Source organism: Puma concolor, chromosome A1 (assembly GCF_028749965.1).
Source record: "Puma concolor isolate L17-30 chromosome A1, mPumCon1.1.hap2, whole genome shotgun sequence".
Taxonomy (NCBI): Eukaryota; Metazoa; Chordata; class Mammalia; order Carnivora; family Felidae; genus Puma; species Puma concolor.
The window spans coordinates 104106321-104121061 of record NC_141667.1 but is presented as its reverse complement, the minus strand read 5'-3'; the positions used below and the strand labels follow the sequence as shown (position 1 = coordinate 104121061).

Genomic DNA, 14741 nt, shown 5'->3' with positions numbered 1-14741 from the left:
AGCAGGGGAACAAGAAGACTCAGTTCATCTTTATTTTTTATTTATTTATTTTTAAAAATTTTTTTTTTCTTTTCAACGTTTTTATTTATTTTTGGGACAGAGAGAGACAGAGCATGAACGGGGGGGGGGGGGGGCAGAGAGAGAGGGAGACCCAGAATCGGAAACAGGCTCCAGGCTCCAGAGCCTGACGCGGGGCTCGAACTCACGGACCGCGAGATCGTGACCTGGCTGAAGTCGGACGCTTAACCGACTGCGCCACCCAGGCGCCCCTCAGTTCATCTTTAAAAACAGATCACAGTGGCTGCTATATTGGAGAATGGGATTTGAAAGGGGCTAGAGTCACAGCTTGTGAGTTCCGGTGTAGAGAGTTCTGGGAGGTCCTCCTCTGTAAGCTCATCTCACACTGGATTGTAATTGTTTGATGTTCCCTCATCTTGCTCCCAGCAGCATAGTCATTGCCTATGGGCAAATAAAAGTTTGCAATTCTCAGGTTCAGTTGTTGTTTATGGTTAGGTAAACTACAACGAACCTTTCCAGGAAGGCATGCAGGTCCTTAGGTTTTGAGTGTTAGCATACTGTCCCTGAGAATGTCTGCATTGAAGAGGTTGTCAGGAAGGAGAAACTTTTCCCGTACCCTCTTAGGCTCATTGAGTGGGGGCCTGCAAATCTAACTGGCAATAGATACATTAACAGGAAAAAAGGCACACAATTTTTATTTCTGTTTACCTGCAAGGAAGTTCACAGAAAGCAAGCGAAACTCAAAGAACCAGTTAGACTTGTGAGCTTGTATACCCTACTTACCAAAGGAAAAGGGGTTTGGGCTTTAAGGAACAATAAATTGTGAGGAAGTGACTAGGAAATACATCAGGGAAACTAATGGAATATAAGGCTATTTTATTAAAGTTGTTTCTGCAGTTTCATGTTGGTGCTGGCTGTCCATCATTCGTGATAAAGGTCATTCCTCTTCCTGGTATAGGAGCGAGTGAGTGACACCATCACAAAGGGAACTTTGTGCTTTGTTTTGAAGCAGAATTATCCTGTATCTGTTGATTCTCAATTGCTTTCAGCTCAAAGTCTTATCTGAATAATCTTTATGCCAAAGTGGCACATTTTGGGGTAGCATATCTTAATCTCTTTCAAGATCCATGTAGATATAAACTCCTCATATAAAATAATCAGTTATATTTGTTAATAGCCATACCCACTACACTCCTGGGCCAGGGAATCCGAATCACAGGTGGATGTCTTAGAAAAGAGATACAGAGCAGAGAAATATTAATAAAATCTGTCTAACCATTGATGGGATGTCATCCCTTCGGCAAACTTGATATACAGCCTTAACACTGTGGGGAGTTCAGGCAAAAGTCTGTGTATTGTTTTAGATTTTCCTCCTTGGAGCCTTAGTAGAGTAGTTGGAGAAACAAGTCCCTACATGTTTGTGCAATTAAATCGAATATAGACAGATGTTGTGGAGGATGGTAAGCCATGACTATAGCTGCTTTTTAGGATGCAATGCCCACCAAGATGGGTAATGTGATTTCAGAACTGGCAGTGGGTGCTGCAGGCAAGATGAGGCTCTGCAGAAAGAGGCTGGGAGAAAGTGCCTTAAGTGACATTTTGGTCTCCTGGGTGCCATTTCTGTATCTGAAGAAGATGAAAAGATGCTTATCACACGGCCTCTTCCCTAAGGGTTATTATGTCACCTGACCATGTCCAGACCTCTCAGCTGAGGTGTTTGTACATTCTGATGTGCTGAGCGGCAGGTGAAAGATTAATACTGTGAAATGCTTGAAGTATTGTGGAAGGGTGGGCAGAATTCAGAGGGTGAAAGGGACCACTAGAGCCTTGGTGAGATGCTGGAAGGAAAAGCTCTGATGGACGGAGACATTTGCCACCTGTGTGCACATGTGTGGAAGGAGTGTGTAGTTGTAGTCGTTGTAGGTAAACAAAAGGAGTTTAGAATTAAAGCAGAGGTGCCTGGGTGGCTCAGTTGGTTAAGTGTCTGACTTCAGCTCAGGCCATGATCTCGCAGTCCATGAGTTCGAGCCCTGCATCGGGCTCTGTGCTGACAGCTCAGAGCCTGGAGCTGCTTCAGATTCTGGGTCTCCCTCTCTCTCTGCCCCTCCCCTGCTCATGCTCTGTCTCTCTCTCTCTCTCTCTCTCTGTCTCTCTCTCTCTCAAAACTAAATAAACATTAAAAAAAAGAATTAAATCTTGTATTTGGAAGAAATTTCCATCAGTAAGAATTTTGAGATACTTTAATTAGATTATCAAGGCATGAAAATGGATGCCTTTTCTGACTGAAAATTTATCTGGTGCAGTCCATGTGTTGGGTGCTCTAGATTCATCCTGTCTCACCATTGCAACTCCATGAGGGAAGGTTTATTGTTGTTGTTGTTTTACTAAATTTCAAATTTTAATTTCAGCGTACTTAACCTACTGTGTTATATTAGTGTCAGGGGTACAATATAGTGAATCAACAATTCTATACATTACCAGTGCTCATCATAAGTGTACTCTTAATCCCCTTCACCTGTTTCACCCATCCCCCCACTCACTTCCCCTGGTAACCACCATTTTGTTCTTTATAGTTAAGAGTCTTTTTCTTGGTTTGTCTCTCTCTCACTCTTTTCTTCCTTGGTTCATTTGTTTTCTTAAATTCTACGTATGAGTGAAATCATACAATATTTGTCTTTCTCTGGCTGACTTATTCAGTTTAGCCTTATACTCGTTAGCTCCATCCTTGTTTTCTTACAAATGGCAAGGTTTCATTCTTTTTTATGGCTGAACAATAAATATTCCATTATATATATCACATATTCTTTATCCGTTCATCTACAGATGGACCCTTGGGTTCCTTCCATAATTTGGCTATTGCAGATAACGCTGCAATAAACAGAGGGGGTACGTATATCTTTTGAACTTGTGATTCTGTATTCTTTGTGTCCTTTCCAGTGGGGCAGTTATTGGATTATAGGGTAATTCTATTTTTAATGTTTTCGAGGAATCTCCATACTGTTTTTATGGGGAAGGTATTTTTATGTTCACTTGATGGATGTGAGATCTGAGGCTTGGAAGATGGTTTGGTTTTCCCAGTGCTGTACAGTGGGTCAGGGTCTGGCTTCGGTACCTTTGCTCTTTCCCACACACTATATTCTCTGATTGGTGATCTTACCAAAAAGGATCAACAAGGATCTTTTGGGGGTTCAGTTATTCCCCTCCTTACTTCTTTTGAGTTTCCTCCAAGGTCCTGGACCCAATGGCACATTCTTGTCTAAGGCCTGGTGAAGCCTCTTAGGGTTTGGGTCACTCATCTTGGTTATAGACATATTCCTGGGCCCTCCTGGAAACTGGAGTCTGTCAGTTAAATACATATACATATAAATGATGATGCAGGCCAGACTGACAGGAGGCCAGTGTTTACCAGGACAGGCAGTCATGCTCTGCAGGTGTGCTTTCTTTCTTCAGTTTTGCTAGCTTATCCCAGAGGGAAAGAGATGCCCAGGTCATCTGAGTGCTCAGTGTAGGAAATGCTCTGAGTGGAAACCAAGGCTGCTGCCTTGTGTACTTTCAAAGAATTCCATTTAAAATTTTTTTTTTTCAACGTTTTTATTTATTTTTGGGACAGAGAGAGACAGAGCATGAACGGGGGAGGGGCAGAGAGAGAGGGAGACACAGAATCGGAAACAGGCTCCAGGCTCTGAGCCATCAACCCAGAGCCTGACGCGGGGCTCGAACTCACGGACCGCGAGATCGTGACCTGGCCGAAGTCGGACGCTTAACCGACTGCGCCACCCAGGCGCCCCAAAGAATTCCATTTTATTTATTTATTTATTTTTTTAAATTTTTTTTTTTCAACGTTTATTTGTTTTTGGGACAGAGAGAGACAGAGCATGAACGGGGGAGGGGCAGAGAGAGAGGGAGACACAGAATCGGAAACAGGCTCCAGGCTCCGAGCCATCAGCCCAGAGCCCGACGCGGGGCTCGAACTCACGGACCGTGAGATCGTGACCTGGCTGAAGTCGGACGCTTAACCGACTGCGCCACCCAGGCGCCCCAAGAATTCCATTTTAAATCAGTTGTTAAAATTTTAAAATCAGGAAGTTTCATATAAAAATCCAAATTTCTAGGACCCCTGGGAGGCTCAGTTGGTTAAACATCTGATTTCGACTCAGGTCATGATCTCACAGTTTGTGAGTTTGAGCCCCTGTCGTGCTCTGTGCGGACAGCTCAGAGCCTGGAGCCTGCTTTGGATTCTGTCTCTCTCTCTCTCTGCCCTCCCCACTCACACTCTGTGTCTCTCTCTCAAAAGTAAATAAACCTTAAAAAAATTAAAAAAAAATTGAAATTTCTATCTCCTCTTGAAAAACTAAGGGGCGCCTGGGTGGCTCAGTTGGTTAAGCGTCCAACTTTGGCTCAGGTCATAATCTCATGGCCCGTGAGTTCAAGCCCCGCATTGGGCTCTGTGCTGACAGCTCAGAGCCTGTGGAGCCTGCTTTGGATTCTGTGTCTCCCTCTCTCTCTCTCTGCCCGTCCCCTGCTCATGCTTGGTCTCTCTCTCTCCTTCAAAAATAAACAAACATTTAAAAAACCCTATAAGGTCTACCACTCTCTGTTGCTTTGTACCTGGCCCTCTTTGGGCCTTTCCTTACTTGTTGTCCCCCATAGACACCTAGATTTACAATCTGTAAACTGGAACAGAGCAACTGATCCAAATGCCCAGTTCAGTGAATTAGGCACCAGAAGGGCCATACTTATCATTGAGAGTGAGATATCTCCATCTTACACCTGGGGAGCTTTTAAAGCACCCTTGCCTGGGCACCACCCAGGCCAATTGAATCAGAATCTCTGATGGTGGATATTGTTTGAAAAGCTCACAAGGTGGCCTAATTAATTTTCAGCCCAGTTCAGAAACTCTTTTTAGGGTTTCCACATAAATAACACTTGTACCTTGGGGCTTAGGAAGTCTGGAATGCAAGATTGGTTTTCGCTTATCTCCCAGCACCTTTTGGGCAGCCCATTCACTTATCTTGATTTACTCATATGTAACTGAGCCTTTAGGACATTTATGTCCATGCCTCTAGAGCTTGGATGTGTTTTTACAAAATCCTGGAGAAAGAATAGACAAGAAAGAAACAAAGAATTATTTCAGAGTTTCCCTTTGAAATGCTTGGACATCAAGACTATCATATGGCAAATATTAAGGAAACAGGTAATGGCATTTTGAAGCTGCTTGCTCTTTTTTGTGTGCCTGTGCTTTGGAAAAAAAAACAATGATAAAAAAAGTACAACAAACTTGACAGGTTCCTTTGAAGACTTTTTCATCCCCCGAGGAAACATTTCATTAGCAAGCCCTGGGAGAAATTGGTCTCTGTGGGTATCTGATGGCTGCCATGGGCAAAGCTATAGTTGTAGTCCATTCCAACCTCTCCCCCCACCCCTAGCAAAGGCTGTGTCCATCAGCGATGCCTTTATCCAGGGCTACCCCGGTCATCAGTGCAAATGGCAGAAAATGACATTTGCATCTGGGCAAAAAGCATCATAAATGCTAATAGCTGTGGCTTGTCAGGGTCTCTCCTAGTCAGTGAAGCGTGGTGGGTTTGTATCTGCATAGGGTGAGATCTTTGCTCTTCCCCTAGCCAAAGTGCCCTTAAAGCCTTGTTTGATTTTCTGGGAGAAGATCTCCAATGGGATGCATGGGAGGACCTCAGTCCAGAGTTCACAGTCTGTGTAATGAAACAGAGTTTCAGTCACAATGGGAAAATCAAACCTTGCACTTGGAAACTCAGCCTGACATTTTTGCAGCTTCCAATAAAAAATGACTTGGTTTGTCAAGGAACCATGGGGATCTTGACCTTTAGGGAATATCCTTTTATAATTGAAAATTTTCTAGATTTTAGTTTCTCTTTCTCTTTTTCCCCCTCTTTTCTCACCTCCTCTTCTAAAACAATGATAAAATTGACAAAGTAAAATGGAAGGACTAGCAAATAAGAAAATACTGGGTTTTCGGATAATTTGGGTTCCATTTCCTTCCCACTTGCTTGTGGACCCGGATCCAATTACTTAAATGATCAGTTTTATCACCTACAAAATGGGGAATATATCCCCCTGTCCCATTATCCTGTCCAAGGTGGATAAAAGTGAGTCTTTCATTAAGGTTTAATTACTATTAAGCTTACTATTTTGGGGGCTTATCTCTGCACGTCAAGTATTCTTGGAAAGGCCCTTGGGGCATGCTCATAAGACTTTAGTTGAGGGGATAGTGGAGATCTCTGTTGATCTGACCATGACTGGACTTCATCTTTCCATCCTGGCTCACCTGTCAAGCTGTTTGTGTTTTATGAGAGAGGGTATTAACATCCTGAAAAGACCTGGCCTTGGAGTTTTTGGTGGGCATCATATGCACCCTGAAACCTCACCAGATGATGCAAAGAGCCCCTAAGCAGTGCTTCTTAACCAGGGGGTTATATCAGAATTACTTGGGGAAACTTTTTCAAGCTAGCTGAGCTCCAGTGCCCTCCTCCACAGATATTCTGGTACCTCAGGTTTTGGGGGTATAATATAAGCATATGTAGCTTGGCAAACAAAAATTTCTAGTTGATTCTGATACTTCTTCCTCAGGTTGGATACCACTTCTCTAAGGATAAATTAAGGGGTCTGTCTGGCTTCACCTCTGATGCACAATGTTCCAGAGATAGCCTGTTTGGAAAATGTCTTTCACCTGAGGAGTTGAGATTGAAGACAGAGGAGTAGGGGCGTCAGCATTTCTGCAATGATGCCTCAGGGTTCCCCTGAAGAAGCCTCAGCATGGCTATTTCCTTGCCAAGAACAGTTTCGCCTTCTTTTCCACCCAAACAATTCTACCCTTCGGGTCTAGCTCATATTATGACCCACCTTTTTTATTGCCCCCAGCCTAACAAGCTTGTCTTTCTGCACTTTTAATTCACTCATTATCTGGATGATTTACGTGACAATTCAATTAGCAACTGATGGCCTAGCTTCTGTTTCACTTGAATGCAATTTGTCTTGTATTGCTATTTAATTTTTCTCTTAGCACTGTCGAGCAGAAATAGCACTGATCTCAATTTTCATTCTGGCTTTACTTCTAGCTGCATAGCCTAGGCAAGATATTTAACCTTTCTGGGCTTCAGAGCCCATTTATAAGATTCTCTTTCTTATCTCACCACTCAGGCTTAGGTTCTTGAACAATTCTTGTTCATTTACTTTTATTTTTGTTGACAATCATTGTGATAGACACTTTCTAATATGGTTCCCATTAATCCCTGACTCCTGATATTCACTTCCTGCCTGTTAGTGTGGGAAGGACCCAGTGAATAGAATATGGCACAAGTGGTGAGATGTCACTTCTCTGGCTTCTTGCCAACAACCACTGAGTTATCTTGGAAGTGGATCTTGCTTCAGTTGAACTTTGAGATGACTGCTGCCCCCGTCAACACCTTATGATTACAGCCTTGCACTGACCCTCAAAGAGATGATTTAGCTAAGCCATGTCTGGATTCTTGACCCACAGAAATAGTGAGATAATAAAGACATGTTGTCTTTAGCCACTAAATGTTATGCAGCATAGATGACTGGTCCTATCTATGAGATGAGTTGATGGGTATGGTAATCTATCTACCTGAGTTGGCCTGGGTAAGCTAAATTATGCTGCAGTAACAAATGACCCCAAAAGCTCAGTAGCTTACATCTGCAAAGTTTATTCCTTCCTCACACTATATGTCTACTGAAGGCTGGTAGCTGTGTTCAACATTTTCTTCCCTCCAGAACTCTCCATAACAGGCTGACAGAGCTACCTCTATCTGGAACATTGCCAATCAGCATGGAAGGGGAAAGAGAGCAGTGCAAAGTATGCTTTGGTTTTTAAAGTTTCCATGTGAAAACAATTCCTCATACTTCTGCCTGTATTTCATTGGCTGAAGCAAGTCACATGATGTTGAAAAGGCTATGCTTTTGGTGGAGTCCAAAGTATAGTCCTTCCTGGAGGACTAAGCATTTGTGAATCATAACACAGTGTAACACATAACATTGCATAGTGTGTCAGAGGGAGCGGGAGCCACAGATAACCATGATGTTTGTCACAGCCTCAGATGAATGGGCATAGAGGCCTTGGGGCCTGTAAGAAAGGAGAATATGATTGAAGATCTGTGTTTTCTAGAGAAGGGTTGAAAATTAAGGGAGTATTGGGCACTGAGGAAAATTGAGGTTTTTTTTTTAAGTATTCCCATAATCATTATTATCTCCATAAAGTCCCCCTAAAACAGTGAATACTCTATGGCAAATGCAGCTTTAAGACATCCCCCAGTCTGCACACCTCTTCTGATTGGATTGCCTTTCCTAAGATCTTTAAACTTCTTTTGTATAGAAATAGAAGAGCTTCATTTGTCGATAATCCCATTCATAAAGTTAAACTGGATTTCCAAACAGCTGTCTTCCTGCAGTCAGTTGTTAGGAGAGGAAAACTTGACAGATGACCTTGAGCACGTCTGCCATTCTCTGGGCTTCACTCTTCTCAAACTTCCACTCTAATCTCACCTTCCGGTGTAATAACCGCAGTCCGTGTGTGCTTTCCGAAAATATTAGGGGAGCTTAAGAAATGATTGCTACCCCATCCATCTCAGAGAACTTGTGAGGCTGGCTTTACAGAGAAAGTTTGATGGGAAGTGCAGAGATCTGAATGTCAATATATCGAGCTTGCAGAGCAGGAGAAGCTGGACCTGACTTAGCTGGTAATCCAAGCCAACATGATGGATCTATCGTTAAAACCAGAACCAGATTAAACTACTTCTGATGCACAGTAGAGAAATGTCAGGGCCAGAGATCACCTGAAAAATAAAGGAGAGACTCACTGAGGATCCTTCTTCCTATAAAATATACTTTTGCCCTCAGGCCCTGCCTCTTTGGATCATGCCAGATGTTATTGTTTTTCTCCTGAGGTTATAGTTTATGTCAAAAGGAATAGATTTCACTTTAGTGATTTCTCAAGGAGGCATAAAGTCCCAGAATCATGATTGTAAAAGTGACCTTAAATGCCATCTAAGCCAAGCCCTGCCCAGCACAGGAGTCACTTCTTCATGTCTGTGATCTGGGACTGTTGATCAGAAACAGGTTTTAAATTTCCCAAGATTCTTTAGGATTTGATCCTATCCCAGTTTTCTTTCCATATTGCACCATAGGGAGTGTATGGGAAAAGCACTGAAGAAGTCTGTAACAAGGATGTGGAAGCAATACCCTTCCTTTTAAAAAAAAATATAACTTATTGTCAAATTAGCTAACATATAGTGTATACAGTGTGCTCTTGGCTTCGGGAGTAGATTCCCATGATTCATTGCTTACATGCAACATCCAGTGCTCATCCCAAAAAGTGCCCTCCTCCATGCCCATCACACATTTTCCCCACTCCCCCCTCAAATCAAACCTCAGGTTGTTTTCTATATTTAAGAGTCTCTTACGGTTTGCTTCCCTCTCTGTTTGAAACTATTTTTCCCCTGCCTTCCCCCAAAGTCTTCTGTTAAGTTTCTCAAATTCCACGTATGAGTGAAAACATATGATATGTCTTTCTCTGCCTGACTTATTTCACTTAGCATAATACCCTCCAGTTCCATCTACCTTGCTGAAAATGGCAGGATTTCATTCTTTCTCATTGCCAAGTAGTATTCCATTGTATATATAAACCACATCTTTATCCATTCATCAATGGATGGACATTTAGGCCCTTTTCATAATTTGGCTATTGTTGAAAGTGCTGCTATAAACATTGGGGTACATGTGCCCCTATGAATCAGCACTTCTGTATCCTTTGGATAAATTCCTAGTAGTGCTATTTCTGGGTCATAAGGTAATTCTATTTTTAATTTTTTGAGGAACCTCCACACTGTTTTCCAGAGCGGCTGCACCATGCATTCCTACCAACAGTGTAAGAGGGTTTCTGCACATCCTCTCCAACATCTGTGGTTTCCTGAGTTGTTAATTTTAGCCACTCTGACTGGTGTGAGATGGTATCTCAGTGAGATTTTGATTTGTATTTCCCTGATGATGAGTGATGTTGAGCATCTTTTCATGTGTCTGTTGGCCATCTGGATATCTTCTTCTTTGGAAAAGTGTCTATTCATGTCTTCTGCCCATTTCTTCACTGGATTATTTTTTTTTCAGGTGTTGAGTTTGGTAAGTTCTCTATAGATTTTGGATACTAACGCTTTATCCGATAAGTCATTTGCAGATATCTCCTCCCATTCCATCGGTTGCCTTTTAGTTTTGTTGATTGTTTCCTTTGCAGTGCAGAAGCTTTTTATCTTGATGAGGTCCCAATAGTTCGTTTTTGCTTTTAATTCCCTTGCCTTCAGAGACGTGTTGAGTAAGAAGTTTCTGTGGCTGAGGTCAAAGAGGTTGTTGCCTGTTTTTTCCTCTAGGGTTTTGATGGTTTTCTGTCTTACATTTAGGTCTTTGATACATTTTGAGTTTATTTTTATGGCAATACCCTTCTTCTTAGTGACAGACCAAATTTTGCACTTGGCAAAAAATCTACCATTTTGCAACTAAAATGCCCTTAATTGTTGGAGGAAATGTTGAGAGAGGCCAGAGCTTGTACCCCAGAAATCCTACTCTGAAACTGACTTCCTGTGAAACAAATTTCCCCCTCTCTGGCATACTTTTTTCTTAATATGAGGGTGATAATGGTGTTTCTAAATAGTAAATTGGCAGTGCTTTTAAACTGCTTGATGAATTATTCTGTAATAAGTGTGTAATTGTTTGTATGGTCACCTAGTTAGTGTCTAAATATTATCTTTCATTTCATAGCACCTAACTTTCTCCTTCTCATCTGTGTATCGAGCACCATGTTAAATACTGGGACTACCAAGAGTATTCGAGGGTTTTTTTTTTTTTTTTTTTTGTCTAGCAAGTGAGATAGACATATGATAACATAATATAATGCATGTTGGGTGTTTTAATAAGTATTGTTTAAAGATTTATGGAAACAAATGTAAGGTGAACCTGTTGGTATGATTGCTAATGGATGAGGAAGGTGTCAGATAAGATAGGTCTTGAAACATGAGCTGTTTAGATGTTCACAGCCTGGGAAGGACATTCCAGGTGTAGAGAAGGGCATGGACAAAGGCAGAGGTATGAACATGCAGACGTGTATGGTAGTCTGTTCTAGGCACATGTTAACACTGCACTTCTTAGTCCCTTTTACGTTGGTGGAGCCATGTGACTAGTTCAGGCTAATGAGTTACAAACAAGTTAAACAGCACTTCTGGGCCAGAGCTGTTAATAGATTGTTCAAGATTACCCAGAGCTCTTCTTTCCCCGACTGCTCACCGCCACCGCCCCCCCCCCCCCCCCCCCCCCCGCCCCTGAACACAACCAGCAATGTCAGACATGGTGGCTGTTTGGTCATTCTAGGTCCCTGAGACCATGATGAACATAGCACTTCATTAAACCCGATGCAGATGTGAGACGAGTGAGAAGTATATCTCTTTTTTGTCATGTCACTAAGATTTGGGAGCTGTTTGTTATAACAGCATAACCTAGTGTATTCCTCTCATTTAGTGCAAAGGTAAGAAATAAGTGTGGTGTATCTGCCAAATAAAATATAAGATGCCTGATAGAACTGGTTGGAAGTGGAGGAAAAGGAGATTGGAAATATGGGCGAAGATCAAACTATGAGAAACTCTGACACCATGCTGAGAAGTTAATTTAAAAGTATAGGCAATGAAAAGCCATTGAGGGATTCAAATTACTCTCTATTAGGTCATATAGTTCATCTCTTCGGGCATCCCAGTCTACTGCTTTAGTTCTAATCCTACACTTCTTACAAGTTTAGGAGTTCTGAATCCAGAAAAATTAGAGGAGAAGATGGGATACCTCTGGCATAGGGAGTGTAGGTTAGGTGTGCCGTTCTTTCTGCTGCACTCCAGGTGTGTGGTGCAAAAGAAACCTGAGAAAGGTTTCTTTGTCCTGGGACAAGTATCCTTTCATTACTGATACCTCCCTATATCTGACACGGGCTACTTCTCTTAGACTAGACCTCTTAGGTAACAAAGCTTGCTTTTAGTGTTAGTATTTAAAAAATGGAAACCTTTGGGTTCATCTATGCTTCTTGTTCATTTTGGATACAAATTTAGAATGATCTATTGCTACTCTTAATTTCCTTTTTCTGCTCTGCTGTTCCTTTCCAGTGCTGTTTCCCCATCTTTTACATTCTCTATGTATCCTACCCTCCAACATCCGAGATCATTCAGTTTCCCCAGATGTCCTTGACTCCATGACTATGTGTACATTGCCTATTTACCCCCAAGGCCCCAGAGTGGGATGTTAGTTATTGTGGAAATTCTACACACCCTCTTAAGACCCAGAAATTCCTATGCTATTTTTTTTTCATGAAACTTCCCCTCTCTAGTGGGAATTGATCTCTGAGTTCTTGGGGCTTTCCTTTCTCTAGTAGGACCCTGACCTCAATGAGATGTTACATTATGGGTATTTATGGATATGATCAGACCCAGAGATCAAGGGCAAGAATTGTTCTTGTTTAGTCCTCATAGTGTACTTAGCAGTGCTGTGAACATATTGAACATTGATATTTGAAAAAAATTGGTAGACTTGCAAACCATAAGAGACTCTTAAAAACTGAGAATAAACTGAGGGTTGATGGGGGGTGAGAGGGAGGGGAAAGTGGATGATGGGCATTGAGGAGGGCACCTGTTGGGATGAGCCCTGGGTATTGTATGGAAACCAATTTGACAATAAATTTCATATTAGAAAGTAAGAAAAATAAAAAAAATAAAAAATTGGAAGCCTTGAAATTGACAGTTTTTAAATTGAAATCTTTGAAAAAATAATGGAAAGCTTTGTCTTATTTCTCTATTCCTTCTGAGGCTGTCTCTAAAATACATAGTCTTTCATATATCTCCAGCACCTCCCAGTTTAGCATCAACTCCAAGTGTGCTTCATTTGCAGATTGTTTTCTTCTATATAGTGATAAAGATGTTTCATTAGAACAGAATGACATCAGTTCCTTTGGAAGGCTTTGGATTGAAAGTCAGTAAATACAAGATGAATGTCAATGGAAACTCATTTCTCTTCTGGAGATAGGGAAGGTGGGGGAGCAGATAATGTAGAAGTGAAAAGTGTGCCACCCATGAGATTATAAATGTGTACCAAAGAGAACAGAGTGATGTTTAACCTGGAGGAAAGTGCAGTGAACATAAGTAAAGAGAAACACTTTTAAATACAAATATCTAAGAGGTCAGTGAAACTGAGGATTTTTTAAATTCCAATATAATTGATATACAGTGTTATATTAGTTTCAGAGGTACAGTGTAGTGATTCAACAACTCTATACATCACTCAATGTTTATTGTGGTAGGTGTACTTTCATTGCCCTTCACCTATTTTATGTACCCCACCCACTCACCTCCCTTTGTTCTCTGTAGTTAACAGTCTGTTTTGGGGTTTGTCTCTTTTTTCCTTCCCCCCCCCCTTAAATTCCACATATGAGTGAAATCATACAGTATTTGGCTTTCTCTGACTGACCTATTTCACCTAGGTTTATACTCTCTAGACCCATCTATGTTGTTCCAAATGACAAGAACTTATTCTTTTTTTATGGCTGAGTGTGTGTATCACATCTTTTTTAACCGTTCATCTATTTTTTTTAAGTTTATTTATTTTGAGAGAGAGAAAGCAAGCAAGAGAAAGCAAGGAGGGGCAGAGAGAGAGAGAGAGAGAGAGAGAGAGAGAGAGAATTCCAAGCAGGCTCCACATTGTCAGTGCAGAGCCTGACATGGGACTTGATCCCACAAACCATGAGATGGCAACCTGAGCCAAAATCAAGAGTCGAATGCCCAACCAACTGAACCACCCAGGTGCTCTTCCATTCATCTATTGATAGACACTTGGGCTTTTTCATAATTTGGCTATTGTAAATAATGCTGCAATAAACATAGGGGTGCTTGTATCTTTTTGAATTAATGTTTTTGTATTCTTTGTGTAAATACCCGGTAGTGGAATTACTGGATCATATAGTAGTTCTATTTTTAATTTTTTTGGGGGGGCAGATAAGGGTTTGCTTTATTGAATAATTGACCTGTGTAATTGCTGAGGCCACTGTATACAGACAAAAGAGAGGAAGCTTTATTTCTTTGTCTCTTGCTCCTTGGACAGAGTCTGATGATTTCCTCCTTCTTGGCTTGGAGGTGCTCTTCACAGACTTTGTGTGCTTCCTTGGTCCTTGATCTGTGGACCTTTTTCAGCAGAAGCCTTTTCAGCAGAAGCTTTTTGAGAGCCTTGTCTGCCTTCAGCTTGTGGATGTGTTCCATGAGAATCCGCCTGTTTTTGAACAGGTTGCCCTTGACTTTCAGGTACATGCTATGACACATGTGGCAGTCAGTCTTCTCAGAGTCATGATGTCTGCTGAGCAACTGGCACAGAATTCTCATTCTCCTCATCCAGGTCACCTTCTCAGGCATTCGAGCCTTGGCAGTACCTTTTCTCTTACTAACGCCCATATGCCTACCTTTCTGGCAGGCCAAGGTGTTTTTCTGGTACTGATCCTGGGAATGGACAGTACAGGCTTCTGGATGACCAGCCCATCCTTGATCAGTTTCTGGATGTACTGATGGGAGTTGGCACTGGTGATTTCCTTAGACTCATTGGGGTCCAACGAGGCCTTTTTTGCCACAGTGGAGGACCTTGGAGGCAAGCCTCTTTTGAAGCCTGAACAT

At 41.8% G+C, this 14741-nt stretch overlaps 1 pseudogene; it reads right to left on the bottom strand.

Annotated features, from left to right (window-relative positions):
• Positions 1–14151: 14151 nt before the first annotated feature.
• Positions 14152–14741, bottom strand: LOC112860399 (large ribosomal subunit protein eL19 pseudogene; annotated as a pseudogene).